The sequence below is a fragment of the Anas platyrhynchos genome, chromosome 3 (assembly GCF_047663525.1).
Source record: "Anas platyrhynchos isolate ZD024472 breed Pekin duck chromosome 3, IASCAAS_PekinDuck_T2T, whole genome shotgun sequence".
Lineage (NCBI taxonomy): Eukaryota > Metazoa > Chordata > Aves > Anseriformes > Anatidae > Anas > Anas platyrhynchos.
Genome location: NC_092589.1, coordinates 9608670 through 9624902, shown reverse-complemented (window position 1 = coordinate 9624902; position 16233 = coordinate 9608670). Strand labels below are relative to the sequence as shown.

Below are 16233 nucleotides of genomic sequence, written 5' to 3'. Positions count from 1 at the left end.
TGAGCATTACTCTGCTGGTTGAATTTCTTTTCCTTACCAAGTAAGGAAACAGCAAGCTGAGCTTTCAAAGACAGCGTTTAAATAATACATGCAGGTCTTCAGATTGTACAACTGAACTCAGGTATTTAAAAGCCATGGAAGAACCGAATCTTCCTGGAAAAGCACTGAATTAAGGATATGTTAATCTGTTCTAATTTTTATGTCTTAATGCTGTCTTACTAGCGCTTTCTGGAACGGAGCTGGATCATTGTGATAAGACCAGGTAACCACCTCACGTGCCTCAACTTCTTGTTTCTTCCAAGATCCTATGCAAGACTTCCTCCCCCCCCTCTAAAATTTCTAGAGATAATTTAACACCTCCTCTTATTAAGATGGTGCTGGAGGCTCATTTTTGTTATTAAATCTCTTGATATTTAACTTTTTTTCCTTTCACTTGTGTTGATTTGGATTAGGTAATTCATCAAGAGCCTGTTATGAGCCATTGCTTAGACCTTCTGTGTCAGACAACCAGTTGTCACTTTATCTGGTTGTGGATTGCTGCTTAGCAATCAGGCCAAGGCTTGCTGCATGCTGGGCAGCTCCATCCTCTGATTTCACTCCCAGGGAAGCCATATGTAATTCTCCAATTTCTGTACTGTAACTTAAATTCAGCATTCATATTAAAACAATGATTTGCACTATTGGTGATTGTGTAAGCTCTTTGCAATTGACAGTGAGCTGGACCTTAACTGTTATAAAAATAATTGTAGCTCCAACAAGCTCCATAGTTTTACCACCCAACAGTTTAGTTTAATTTCTGTGGCCAGTTGCACTCATGGCTTTTGCTGCCCTCTTCTTGTAGAGGATTTTTCAGGAGGGATGTGTATTATTTTAAAAAGACTGTAGCTAAGTGAGTCAAGTGAAGGAAATGAATTTGTGGCAGTATCTCCATTTAGAAAAAAAATATTGCCTAGCCCTCCTTTTGTTTTCAGTTTTGAATTAGAACCACTGAAAATTTAGGTTGGAAAGGACTCCTGGAGATGATCTGTCTGCCATTCTGTTGGAAGCGTTAGATTTCAAGCCTTAGACAAGGTTATCTGGGACACTATCAAGCTGATTCTTGATTTTTTTCCAATAAGGGGGTTCCACCACTTCTCTGAGCAGCCTCTTCCAATGCTTAGTTCCTCTTTCTGTGAAGAATTTGTTGTTCTAATATCCAGATTTACTTTCCCCTGAAGCAATTTGTGGCTGCTACCTCATGTTATGTAAAAATACATCCTGGTGTTCCTTCACCAGAACATTTTTTTTTTTGTGTTATGTGTTGCAAGATTGTGAGTAGATTCTGAGCCTTTTCTTCTTTAGGCCGAACAAGCCCAGTTCCTTCATCCTTTCTTCAGACAAGCTTTACAATTCTCTAATCATTCTGGTGGACCCTTCACTGGACCCTATCCTATTTTTCAGTGTCCATCTTGAAATGGGGGGGACCAAAACTGGACGCAGTGTCCCAGGCATGCCCTAGCAAGTGCTAACAGAGTGCAGTAATCCCTTGTCCTGCTGCAATCTGGGACGTGGTTTGTCTCCACTGCCCAAGGGTGCTCTGCTGACTCACATTTAGCTTGCTTTCTGCCAGGACCTCCAGGTGCTTTTACAGCACAGCTATTTTATGGCCTTGTGTATCTCCAGTTTGTACAGCTGGTCCCTAACTCAACTATTCTCTGTCTCTAAAGGCATTTCTAAGCTTGCTAGTTGGGTCAGACTGGGTCATGACTATTGCAGCGAGAAGTGCTGGGGGGGGAATTACTTTATGTGTAAGTGTCTTCTGGAGAGAGGACGGGATGTGTATGCACACACCCCCTTCACCTCAGTGCTCTGATACTACTGAATCGGTGTTTTAATTTCTTTATGCCTACAGGAGCTATCTGTTTTTTTCATCAGAAAGATAATGTAAGAGCACAAACTGTTCTCATGTTGCATAAAAATGCCTGCCTGCCTTCAAATACTCGGTACTGGAATTTCTTTTTGCACTTGCTGGGCTCTCACCCTGTCTTGCTTTTTCCCTTCTCTTTTGCAAGGCGACCTGCTCGCTCTGCCCATTCCCCAGGCCAGGCATCCAGAACCTGGCCCCAATCCGGAGGCGGGGGGATCTGCCTCCTGTCCTCAGCCTTGCTGGAAGACCTGGGGGCTCGATGCCAGCACAGCACCGGGTGCTGGGGCACCACGCAAGCTCTGCTCTGCTGTGGAAGCCCTGCAGCACCGCTGCTGCGCTCCTCCCGGGGCCTTACAAGGCAGCGCTGTTGTGAAAGTCTTCTTGGGTCACAGATGGCAAAAGCAAAAAAAAAAAATCTAAATATTAAAAAAAAAAAAAAAAAAAGAGAAATAATTGCAGTTATTATTGATCACCAACTGCTTTATACCCTAGCTACTTTCACAGTCGGTGGATCTATCAATGCCCAGTGCTACTTGACAACAATTACGCAGGACTCCTGATAGATGGATGATATGGGCCAACCTCTGCTAAGCCTGTGGGCTCTTTGCATGATTGGATTAGGTCTGCTCCTAATGGGATCTTTTTCCATATCACAGTCCAGACGCAATGCAATGTAATGAGGGAAGAGATGCTAGAATGCTAGTTGTAATAAAGTGAAAAATCACTTTTTCTTACATTATCACAGTAATTTAACAATTAAAAATTAACTCAGTGAGGAACCTGGAAGAAAGAGATGATACTATTGCTGAAAGTCAGAGCCAGGAAGTTTTCTGAGCGCTTCAGTGCAAAAACAATAGATGACCACCTTGGAGTCTTATAAACTGAGAGGCGCTCCACATATTCAAAGCCTGAATTCTTATTAGGCATCCAGAACTTTACTGCAGGTCTATATTGAGTGGCCTTTTACTTCTCTGTGGGGTCAGGGGGAGGAGAATATAAATACTGCAACTTTGAAAGTTTTAATTTAGGTTTGAATGGACAGTATCTTAGCCAGGTTATTAACATTCACCTTTCAGCAGTGGTTTGGTAATATGGTTTATTTTAAATAAATTTTCAATCAGTAAAGAAAAACAAAAGCCATTTCTCTGGTAATGATAAAAACCCAGTACCCTTTTCTAGTAATAGATCAGAAATGGTCCTTCTGTTTTCCATTGCTTAAAGTTTCTAATTGCTTTTCTCCTTGTTTCCTTCAATTTGAAGCAAAAATACATACAAAATCATGCTCACATCATTTGATAAAGGCAAAATTTCAAAAAGTTAAATGATTAGAAAAAGAGTTAATTTGATTTATATTACCTGTCCTACTGAGAGCATTTCTTTGCTTCCAGGTATAAAGGCTAAGGAAAGTCAGACAGGGCCCACAGCTGTTCCCAATGTAATAAATATTCCAAGACCTAAGGCCTGTGTCTTTTACAGGCTACGCAATCCTACTCCAACCTGTTAGTCATGGGAAGAAGGGAGTTGTTGTCACATTCTGATTGGGACACCAAAAAGGGTCTGAACTGCCTTATTTCCATGGACCAGAGAGCTGTTAAATGAAGGCAGTAGCTAGAGTAAAGTAGAAAGAAAGACTAAAAATATGGTTATGAATTTGATCCTGAAGTTACAAGAATTCTACAGTGTATTGAATGGGTAGATAATGGATAGCAAATTCATGCTAAGAATAAATTTTATTAAGCAAAATAAATCCTCCTAGTTAGTTTCCTCCCGGACTCATTGAGATTAAATTTTCAATAGGACTTGCGTCTAGGCTGGAAGATTGGGTTGCTACTGGTGAGTAGGAAATTGTATCTGGAAGGGCATGATAGGATGTGGGATCCATTTCATCAATTTTGTAGGAAATTAAGTTTTTAATTAAAATAAAATTAATTTATCTTCCTAGAGATAGACCCGTAGAGGCTTATATTTAGAAGATTATCATCAAACATACACAAACAGATGGCTCCCTTCTTTCTTTACTTATACCCAACCCAAGCAAAGAAAACATCAGTCTACTAGAGGCCTGTTAGGGAATTAACAAGCATCAGGTGGGTGGGCGATCCTGATGCTCAAAACTATTGGAGTTATTCGTAGAGGAGAGGTCCTGAAGCAAGTGGTGGAAGAAAACTTGAGGTGACAAAAGTACTCAGCTAAATTCCGTAAGTTATATCAATTTGTCCCAATGGCATATTGTTTTCACAGAAAGCTACTTTTTCTACTGGAGAAACATTGTTAGACATTGTTAGACATTGGAACAGGCTGCCCAGGGAAGTGGTGGAGTCACCATCCCTGGAAGTCTTTAAAAGATGTTTAGATGTAGAGCTTAGGGATATGGTTTAGTGGGGACTGTTAGCGTTAGGTCAGAGGTTGGACTCGATGATCTTGAGGTCTCTTCCAACCTAGAAATCCTGTGATTCTGTGAAGTTGTCTCCCCCCCTCCCCTTTTTTCTTTTAATCTCCCACCCCCTAAAAAAAAACACCTCAAAAACAAAACAACAGATCTGTTAAAATCAAAACACTTTAATGAAATTGTACTGTGAGTCTGGGATACCTCTATGGACTTCATTTTACCTCCATTGGCATAAGGTAAGAAAAGACTGAGAGAGAGATACATAACTCAGTGCTTGGTATCTAAGGCTTTAAAAAAGCTGATATTCCTGAACATATTATTAAAGAAGTTATTTATTTTTTATTTTTTTTTAACTGTATGTTTAAGTGGTAAGGGCTGTGGTCTAATTTGGAGGAAATTACTTGATCTTCCGTGGAGCTGGAAGCCCTGTGCAGAGCTTGGGAAGGTTGTGCAGTTCTCCATTTCAAGATCACCTGTCTTTTCCCCCAGAATACTCCCTTCAGTTGTGTTTACATATTCTTCATGTGTAAAACTTTCCAAAATGTTTGGTTCTGTTGGAAATCACCCTTTCTAAACCAAGGTTCAATCTTTACCCAGAGTTGCATAGTTGATATTTGGTGAGGCTATGGTTTTGTAAAGGAAGAAGTTCTATTCAACATCAGCTCATGCAAGGTAGGTATTTGGGAGTGCTCAAATACTCTCCCTCTCTTCGTCCCAACCCTTCTCTTCTGCAAAGCTGGTAATCCTACGGCTGTGCCAGACATACAGAGGCTGCATTTTTATGTGGGGAAGGAGGAGTAAAAGAGTTAAGATTAAGTAGTGCTCACTGCTGCAATAGTAGTGTGTACAGATAGAGGTGGCAGACAGAAAACGGAAAGATACAAATAATCCCACATTTGCATTCAGAAAAGTATGAAGAGAGAACTTCTCTTCAAAACTACCAGACCCTGAGATGTCTGCAATCAGAGCAGAAAATAAAGATTGAAGGCAAGGCAGAGCAGGGACAAGCACTGACTGAGTGTCAGTCTGGCTTAAAAAATAAAATAAAAAAAAAAAAATATATATATATATAAATATAAAATATATATGGTGGAGGAAAGAAGAAAAGAGGGAAGAAGAATATTGAAAGGAAGCATGTTGAAGAAAGGCTGGTGCTGGAGAGCAGTCTAATGCATTGAAATATCGATCCAAAAATGCCCTGTAAGCTTTGCTAGGGGAGATGGGAATCTTTGGTTTCCCTGGAGCACGTAGGTACAAAAGTTTTAAAACAATTCAGGTCAAGGGGAAAAAAAAAAAAAAAAGCTATCTTAAATCTAGTAGAAAGATGAAGCTTCTGTCATTTCATAAATCCAAATGAAGGCACATTTCACTCTATTTGAAACACAGCCCTAGGTTGGGGATTACTAGGATCCAGGACTGCAGCTCGCACTTGCTGTGGCCATCTATGCTCTGAAAATTGAGTTCTTCCTGTTGTACACGGGAACTTAGGAAATGCATCTAACTAACACATTTTTGGTATGTAAAATAGTGTGGTGAAAAGGACAAATATATAAACTTAAATTACAATAAAAAAGTTTTCTTTGCATTTAATCTCAATCCAAAATAGTTGCTGAGTGTTGATACTGACTTAAAGGAGAGAAAGAATGGAGCCATTTGCAGTGAATAATGTATGAAGGAGTAGTCAGGATGGTTACTAAAATACCACTATTTATACAAATCAAGCTAATTGCAATGAAGCTGTTGGGAAGCATGTGGAATGTCATTTATTGATTTGCTGCAGTATGAATACAGTTTTTGTTTTTTCTTTTTCCATAACACTATCGAGTTTTTTTTTTTTTTTTTTTTTTTTTTTTTTAATTGCTTTTACACAGGGATACGGGATCTCCAAAAAGAACCTGCTTTTCTACTCATTCTAATGTCTCTTTGTGCCATGTGCAAGCACACCTGCACAGTGCTGCATGCAACATGCAGAGGATTGATAGTTCCTTGCAAAAACTTTCTGAATAGCATGCTGAGATTGAAACAGTGAAAAAAATATTAAGCTTGCGTCACAGCATAATGTGATAAGAAGGAAAAAAAAAAGTTAGAACAGTTCTTCAGCATCTTCTGTCTGGAGGTAATGGCTAACAATCTATTTGATTATGACATTATACAGATTTGCTGTTTATTATAAGGACTGCATCCATATCAGTCAAATACAGCTAGAAGACTGTTAAAGATCTTTGTGTTCTCAACTGCAAAACTAAACTGATTCTGTGCCCACTGGAAAAGGCTGAAGTTGCCATTGACAAATATGTACAATATGAAGAGACTTGGATTTTGTATTTTTTTTTACAGCTAAGATTCATACTTTAATGTTTTGAGGAATATATTAGAATACTGTCAAAATGCCCTTTTAATCATTTTACTTGTGATTCAACATGTTTTCAAATATTTATTCAGTCTTTTGCCTTTTAGTATGGAACTTAATCTGTTACTAATCTGTTATCTGTTATTAATATATCTTCAGATACACAAATGCTCTTTTTCCACAGAGGCATGTATGTGCAAAGCAACATGGAGCTACTTAACTGTAAACTTGGAGTCCAACCCCAAGGCACAGATGCTGAATGACAGGCAACAAACCATTAATGTACCAACTTTAGGAAGATTCTAATGAAAAATCTATCGTTTTAAAAATTCACAATTCCTCACTTTGTTAAAATAGACGGGGAAAAAATAAAATAACAAGAAAACAAAAAAAATAATTATTTGCATACTGTAGGTAGGATGTTTTGTGAGTAGGTTGTTGGTTTTCGTGTTTGTTTTTTTTTTTTTTTTAATATATATATTTGTTATTATTATTTTTCCCCTACAACAATCTGTTTCTCTTTATATGTCTTCTCTCAATAAATTATGCTCAAAGTAAGCCTATGAAATAATGGGAAATGGATTGACATGTCATATAAAGGAGGGAATAGAGTTCCCTTCCAAAGAACCGTGATGAATGGTGGGGATGGGCAGATGAAGTGCTTGGTTGTGCTCAGTATGATCCATAACCTCAAACTTCACAAAGCATCCTTAATCATGACAGCTATTGAGAAAAGATAGAGTCCTTCAGGTAGCAGGGCAAAAAAACCTGAGCTGTCGTAAAAATTTCTGTTGTTCATCCCTGAGCCCTCTTGGTGTTCTGCTACTGTCTCAGAGCCCAGAGCTCTGTGAGCCTCTGTCCAGTGTCTTTGGGATCTACCAGGAAGGGCTGACGATGGCAGCATCTTCATGCTTTTTTGGGGGTGTCAATTAAGGTTCCTCCCATCTGCCCTTCTCTTGATTTCCCAAACCAAAGGCAACTTAACTGTCCATCTTCCACCCCTCTTCTAAGTCTGGTTGAAGCTGACTGGTGGTTTCCAAATGTGGTAGAATTTCCACCAAAAAACAATGGCTAGGCAGGAAGAAATTGTCTGGGCTTTATTTGTTCTAGGGAGCCAGGATCACAACAGAGACCATATGGGCATTGCAAGTATTAATCTAACCTTTTCAACTAATGCTCTTTGGGAGGAGGGAAACGTGAACATGCATTCATACTGCGTTTCCAGCTTTCTGATATACTACTGACAAAAGAGGAGAAAGCAGAGATCTTGCAAGATCAAGACCGGGTTAGCATGTAGTGGTTATCCAAAAGCCTCGGTAAATGTGGTTGTCGTCCTCCATGAAATCCCACTCAAGATGGTTAAAGACTTCTGATGCCGCAGTAACATAGCCAGGAGCTGTTAGTGATGGGACCCTTGCATGCACTTCCTCTTCTGGCAGCATAAATTGCAACCTTCATGTCATGACTCTCTGTTCTGAACACAAGGAAGGGTTGTACCCTGAAGCCTTTGTGGCAGGAAATTAATTCTGAACTGTCTGGCTGTCCGCTGGAGGTAGGTAACTTAAAGTTGGGACTTCCGTGAGCTTTGGGTCAGCTGAATAACTGTTTTGGTTACTAGGAGGCATCTTGTTAGTGAGGAATTGACTTCTAAGTAGCAATAATTGTATAAATTAACATTAATTTACAAAAGCATAATATCAAGAGATTTTTGCAAAACTGTTTAGCAAACATTGTATGCAAGCACGAAATAGCTGGCCTCTCAGAGGTTGAGCTGGATGGAAAGACTCGCTGCAAGGAAAGCAGGTACAACAACTGCTACCAGCAGTGATGAAAGGTGTTTAGGCAAATTGACTGCTTGTATGTCAAAGGTGTAAAGATACCTATCCATGGGAACAGTGATTCAGTAATTGTCCCTGTTGTGTAGATGCTCATTCATCAGTGCGTTCAGAATTTTCTGAAGCAGAATCAAGGTGAACTCAGCAGGCTTGGTTTAAATCACATGCAACAAGTTTAGGTTGGATATTATAAGCTTTATTTATTTATTTATTTATTTATTTTTACTGGAGGGTTGTGCAGCACTAGAAAAGGCTGCCCAGGGAAGTCACCATCCCTGGAGGTCTTCAAGAAATGTAGAACTGTGAACTTAGTAGCATGGTTTAGTGGTGGACTTGTCAGTATGAGGTTAAAGGTTGGACCAGATGATCTTAGAGGGCTTTTCCAACCTGAATGATTCTATGAAGTTGTATACAGCAGAAACTGACTGAGCAGAGCTTGGGTTTTGATACCAAAGATGATTTGACCCACTTCTGTCTAAATGATCGTATCCAGTTGTGGCAGCTAGCAGAGGATCTATCAGTAGATGCACTGGTTATGTTTTTTGTTTTTGTTTTTTAATTCTTATTGGCATATGAAGTGATATTTAAAACCAAAATCTGCAATATGTGAAACCATGCATGTTTTCTGTGCACGTAGTCTCTTGATGGTCATTTATATTTTAGAAACTGACATGTTCTGTTTTATTAAACTAGACTGAAAGTAGAGAGCAGTTGTTTAAGACCAGAGCTGTTGACCTTATATTTCATGAGTAATAAGATTTTATTTACTGTAGTTACTGCAGGCTTACTGAAAACTGAGGATTTTTTAGTACTTTGCCCTTTCTGGTACATACATGTAGATAGGCACGCTATTCTTGTACATTGTTCAAATGAACAGCCAAAAAATAGTTTAAAAAAATATCAAAGTGGGCTGAAAAACATCTGAATGCACAAATGCTGTTTTCAGTTCAGAACCTGAGTTTTCAAGCTGAAATATGCAACAGTTTCACAGATTTGTTTATTTTTTTCTTTTAATTTTGGTTTGACATGAATTCCTCGGGCTGTGGATGGACTTGTGCATGAGTATCACCATTAAAAAACAGTAAGATCCATTTCAGCCGAAGAATGGCTGAACATACACTTTTTTTTCCCCCATTGTGTTAATTTTCATGTTTTTGTCCATGATTCCTGCCTATAGTTTTGCTCTGCTGTAAATACCATAGTACTTTCTCAATGTGATTTAGTTACAGATTTATTTAAACTTTAGGAAAAAGAGCTTATTTTTTTCACCATCTGAATCTTTCAGGTAAGGGAAAAAATTCCCCTATCGATCATAGTCTCAAAAGATTTTTGGTTTAGGGAGACCCCAGAAGATTTTGAAAACCTCACTAGGATATTGGATAATGTATTTGATTGTCTCTGGAGTTGTATTAGCAATTTTGTTTGTTTGGACTGCATTATGCTTCTTGCCAAATTTAGTAGTTCTGAGAGAGTGGATTGTGCCTGCAGATCTGCAGCTGCTTGGGAGGGTTGTTTTTCTTTTTTGAGAAAGTACAGAGAATGAGAAAATTAATTCAATTAAGTAATAAAATAGTTTGCAGTGAAGATGTTTTTTTATTATTATTATTATTATTTTTATTTTATTTTTTGGTTCCCCAGAGTGACAGACAAATACTTGAAATTGAAACCTTTCATTCATCTGAAATGTCCATGAGCAGTTGTAGGGAATTATTTTTCTCACTAGGGTACTTCAGCGGTGGACCTGTACATCAAACTGGAGAGTCTGTAGGTTGCACAGGGATTTTGGTTAAGGCTTTAGTTATTCTTACAGGAGGCTACAGCACACATGGAATCCACCATTTTGCTGTTGCCTCTGACACATAAATTTTCCACAGCAAAGCACAGGGATGTATCTACTTTAACATCTGTGGCTGATTAAATAAGTTTTATAACTGCACTTGATCAAATAACTTGTGTGACTTGGTGCTGTAGTATTGTCTGAAGGGAGGGATTTTTAGAGCTGGGGAAAATCCTCACTGGCAAAAGTATAGAAAGTCATTTGGGTGATGTGCTCTGAGAGGAAGAAATATTTCATGAGGCACTATAAACAAAAAATAGAAGAAGAAAACAAATAACTTGTTCAGGTAAATATATATATTATTAAAAAAAATATATATATATATATATATTTTTTTTTTTTCAGTGTTTAAAACTGACCCAGGAAGATACCTACAGATACGCTTATTTTGTGTGTATCTGTCTTTCATGCTGGCTGCGTACAAAGTACATACAGAATAATTTATTGCAGGTTTCAGAACTGATCATCCGCGCAATCCTGTCAAGAGCACAACATTAACTGAGCATAGAGGGAAAATGCAGTTTTGTTTTTGATCTTTCCATGACCTTGCTGGTAGTAGAAATGAAGTAATGAAAAAATCATGCTCATAGTTTAAAATTTGTTATCCCTTTTTTTTTTTTTAAAAAAAAAAAAAAAAAGAAGTATTTCGATGGCGTGATAAAATGCTGAATTCCTAAAACAGATTTTCTACAATTCTTTTTTAAATCAGAAAATTTTTATTCTCTGTAATGTAATGACTAAACCTGAAAGTTTGATGGAGAAGTGAAGGGAAATTGGCTTGGGGGAGTTTTTTAGTATACTCATGTAAAACTCATTAAGAAAGTGGCTAATTTATACCTCAGCCTTGACACATGCCAATAGGTTTGGTATCTCTCTCTTTTAGAAGTGTCAGACTCTTTCTTTGCCATCTGAAGTGGCAGCTAGATATTAACTCATTTTTATTATTCCTAAATGGATTAATAATTACTTGCCCAACCAATATTGATGTTAGATTATGGACTGTGTTCTCTGATGCACAGATATTCAGTAAAGAGGTGGAAGGTCTAAGTTCTCTTCTGAAATACTTGAAAAGTTTGCATTCCCTCATCCTCTCGACTGTGAGCTAGCTGGAAGTGACACTTTCCAAAATAACTTGACAAAGATACTTTTGGAACTGTCACTTCCTTACAGGAATTTAATTACTCCTTTTTTTCTTCAAAGGAAACCCTAGTCTATTTGTAGATCCCCGTGCATGTTTTTATCCGCTGCCTTTGGAATTCAAACATCGTATTGCTGAATGCTAATACTGTAAAACAAATCTAGAGATTATTGCTTACAATTGTAGTTTTTGGTATTACAAGTGTGCATATTTCTTTAATCAAAAAGAAATATTAAAATCTAACCAAAATACTGATTCTTTAGACTGAAGTAGTCACAAAGAATAATTTAAAAATATAAGTTCAACATCTTATAGTTATTTATGAATAATAATAACAATAATATAAGGTTAGATGATAAATTTATGCAAGTTAATATTGTACTTCATAAAATTGTGCATTTCAAAAATAGTTTTTTATTTGATTTTTTTTTTTTTGTATTTATTTGATTCTTCTAGAAGTCCCTGTGGAGAGTGTTTGGGACTATTGAGAGGGTTTTGAGGAGAAGTGTATTCGTGTTTAACGTGGCTGAAGTGATTTTGCCACAATTTCAGGTTAATCGTGTATAACAGAACTCCACTTGATATTTGGGAGACCATCTTGAAAAGCTAGCTCTCTTCTAGAACACAGCTTATTGTAAAATTTCCCTTAGCTTCAGTGACGATATCTGTGGCTAAAAGAACATATATTTTACAACTGCATCCAACTTTCCGGAGATTGTATCACAGAGAATGTCTCATGCTCCTTGTTGTCCTCCTCACAGGACTAACTATAGCCCTGGTTTGGCTTCCAGTTTTAATGCTTGAGCCACCAGTCAGAGGCTCCTCAATCACCTGAAGATTCTGTGGTAAAGTCTGTTTGTTCTTTAATATGCGTTTGTAGACTGGCTAAATTTAGTGAAATATTTGCAAAAATCAATTACGATTTATAGTAGAAGAGCATTCTTTTGGTGACTTCTTTAATGTGTCTCCATTCTTCAGTCTGCCTAAGTATACATGCAGAAATGTATATTCAAATTATTTTTTATTCAAAGATGTGTGTATTTTTAATATTTTTTTTTTTGTATTTTTTTTAGGGCAATGATCCTAAAGTATGTATTCTTTCTCCCTAAGACAGACAGGGTGTCCTACCTGGACACAACCCTAGCCAAGACAAATCCTTGCAAATTGAATTTCAGAAGTGACACTTTCAGAAAACAGTTTTGTCGCGGTAGTACAATCGCCACATACTATGTGGTCCTGTATATACTGCATTATAAATATCCCCCTCCAAAGGGGAACGGCAATACGAGTAGGCATTTTCCTAAAGCTGTGATAGTGAGCGTCTAGGGTAGCTGAATATTGGTGCAAAGACCATTTTTTAAATCTCCAGTATTGGAAGACTCAGCTGAAAAAGCTGTGTGACATGCCTAAAACAGATTCAGGCGTCTCTGCAGAATGTAAGGAAAGACTTGAATACCAGGATTACAGATCCCACAAATCCTCCGCTCGGCTGTGCAGAAGGATCAGGCAGTTTATGTGTTCAGTTAATCTATTTTCACTTCAGGGTAATGACTTGCAGCTGTAGCCCACTTCATTGGCAGATCAGAAGCCACACTGCCCGACCTCCACCATTTGTCTTGGAAGGGGAACTGTTTAGCTTACGGCATGTTTTATTCTCCCAGGCTACCCCTGAAGATAAACACAATCTGGGCAGCTCGGACCCTGCTCCCCTGGGGTAGCTCTGCGGCGTTCCCGGTGCTCGCCGCCACCCTGGGCACTGGGTTGGGGTCCCCGGCCCTGCTGGGTGGCCTGAGGGGCCTGTGCTCCCCCAGGTGCCCTTCGTGAAACCAGTGCTCCCAAACCCCGTGGTGCATCCAGGCTGGGAATGCTGAAGTGGAGAGTCCAGCAGGACAGGCGGGGGAGGCAGGTTTTCTGGCTCCTCGTTACCCAGTGGTAGGAGGTAACCCGGCCTCCAAAAACAGGGCAGGTCTTCTGGCCTGTCATCTTCTGTTTAGTTTTAAAGCACCCCTCTCAAGCTGTGTTATTCCATTTCATGATGAGCGGCTTCCTTTAGAGCCGTCTAATATCTGCGTGTGTCAAGGGCCCGTGTCCGTCTGGAAGTCTGGCCCCTGTTTTCAGGGTAAACACCCGGGCCCAGCTGCTGGTGCGCTGCCCACACCAAAGTGGGGTGCCCAAAACACAGGGCTCAGCCAGGGTGTAACTGGGGTGGAGGTTTGCATCAGATCAGTCTCTCAGTGTTTGCTTGTGCAAAGTGAAAGATCTGACTGGTAGCAGCTGTGAAGACACACAGACGTGACCTCAGGTATGGGCCCTAGGTGTAACCTCAGGTTCTCAAATTTATAGGAGTTTAAAAAATGGCAGGCACCTACAGATAGGCACACAGGCACGTGTTCTTCACTGCAGGTTAATTTGGACTGCATGTCTTTCTGCCCACAAGTCATTAGATGCGCAGTCCAGACATACCAGGGCGTTCTACTTCTTCGCGTACCACCTTGGATTCAGATCCTCTCGCTTGGAGCTCAGCGCTTAATGCAAACTTTGGCAATTAAAGCCTTCCCCATGGCATTGTACCACACGGTGTCATGCTGCAGCGCTGTTTACATAATCGCCTTACTTTGCTAGATGGGCAGTGTTTCATTAGGAACTGCTATGAATTTATCACAACGCAACGTAACCCAATGAAGTCTTGTCTCCAGTCAGGAGACGCAACCAGGTAGGTAAAGCCCCGGTATGAACTGGACTAGGGAGGCTTTTGCACACAGTTATGTTGTCACCCAGAGACATACCTGCAGGGCTTGGTAAGACTCATTGAGTAATTCAGCTGTGAAATACTGAGGAAAAAAAAATGGTTCATTTTAAAATTTCAGACCATTGCCTTAAAATACAAGCAGTAATTGTTTGGAGAGATACCATGGCTATGTAGTATTAGTGTCACTCTTGTTTTTATTGTGGTAAACTTAAATTTAGGATTGTGTTGTAAAGACAGAAGCATGTTTTTAATTTTAACTATTAAAGTATGTTGAAACATTGCCTTACGGGTATTTGAATTGAGCCCTTGTCTTTAATAGGAGAAAAGTTAGTGGTGGGAATTGTTTTAGAGCATGTGATTCAAATTCATTCTTTGGCAAGAATTTTGATTCAGGGCACAATCTAGAATTTGGCATTGCCAACAAAGGTGAAGTATAATTATTTACCAAAGAGCATTGAAATGGCACCCAAATTAAGCACTAAGCACATGCTGAATTGTTTCTATGAAGTCAACCTGTGCTTTCAATAAGGCTTAGTGGGAAAATGATGCAGCTCCCCTGTGAGGACTGCAGGAATTGTCAGCTTTCCTTTCCCCATTCATTTCCCCCTTTTGCTTCCTTTCCCAGACTTTCTTTGTGTAAGCCATAGAGTCAGATTTGTTGTATATTGATAGGAATGAAATGCAAATTTCTAGGACAGTAGGATGCTTTGGCAAATGGGTGGCAACTCAATCTAAGTTTTTACATCTTAAAAAATGTGTCCTCTTTTCATATTTGCTTTTCCTTTCTTTCCATTTTGTTGCCTTTCCTGTCTCTCTTTTGCCCCTTTCTCCTTTCCTGCTGTTTTTTTTTTTTTTTTTTTTTTTTTTTTTTTGTGATTTTGCTTCCTCGATTGCAGAAGCTGCATAGACATAAAATATTACACAGTGGATCTGCACTGTTTTCACCCCATTCTGTGGCTTCTGTATTTACATTTGGACGTTGACTTCATCTGCTACTGGACTCCAGCGCACAGAAGTGGCTCTATGCATGAAAAGGCCTTGGGAAGGACATCGACTACTACTTCAGCTAGTTCCCCTCTGCAACCCTTTCATGTGTAAAGCTTACACAGCCTACTGCAGAGAGAAATGGACTTGGCAAATCCACTGCTCTCTGCAGCAGACTCAGCATGCAAAGGGCTGGCAGGGCTGAGCTACAGAGAAACCCAAGCGTGACATGAAGGCCAGTGTATTCATCATCTGGGCCAGAGTTTGGCACCACTTTATGGGCTTTTCTTTCTTTAAAAAACAAAACAAAACATAAACCCTTATCTCCCTCTGCCTGCGATTTGCTAGCTTATTTTCTACAAAATATATCAGAAGTGGTTGGCGCTCAGCTTCCTTTTAGATGAAAGTTTGAAGGAGCTTTACAAGAGATGTGCAGATACTAACATTAGTGACATATGTTTAAGCTTTACCTAAATAAGGCATTCTTTAGCCAGATGATACAGCTCGTTGTTATGCTGAAATATTGATTTAGAATTATGAATTCCTAATCCCTTCCTCAGGCTCCCACTGCTGGATTCCAGATGTGGGAGATCCTGCGTTAAAGCAGTGCTGCCTCTTTTCCATCCCTCTTTCATTTTTTTCTCTTCAGTTTTGCACTCCCAGCTCATCCTCTAAGATTTGATGTATTGATTCATAAATGGGAACATCATCAGTAGTAAACAACGCCCTGTCCCCACACCATAACTTTAATGTGACTGTATTTATATATAAAGCTAACAATTTCTTTAGCAGTTTGAACTTCTTTTTTCCTCTGTCCCATAAATTTCAACTAACAGGAGTCTTGCTACTTCTGTTGTAGTAATGCTTTAGAATATCAATTAAAAAATGCAGTCCAGGCTGGTGAAATAAGTATCAAAAGCATTATAAAACGGATATTTTAAAGAGATTTCCTAGGGGAAGGTGCTCCCAAACATGTGGACAATTTGTTCATTGTATGTATTTCATTTGCAGATTGTAATAAAATGACATAAATAATTGCAAATTA

At 39.0% G+C, this 16233-nt stretch overlaps 1 protein-coding gene and 1 long non-coding RNA gene across 9 annotated transcripts in view; both read left to right on the top strand.

Moving 5' to 3' along the window:
• Positions 1-16233, top strand: part of MACROD2 (mono-ADP ribosylhydrolase 2) — an 862160-nt gene that overhangs the window by 353847 nt on the left and 492080 nt on the right. The gene's annotated exons all lie outside the window — the stretch shown is intronic.
• Positions 487-16233, top strand: part of LOC113843077 (uncharacterized) — a 34412-nt gene continuing 18665 nt past the window's right edge. The window contains exon 1 of the long non-coding RNA XR_003496027.3: positions 487-4104. This is a non-coding gene — a long non-coding RNA (uncharacterized lncRNA). The remainder of the gene's footprint in view (positions 4105-16233) is intronic.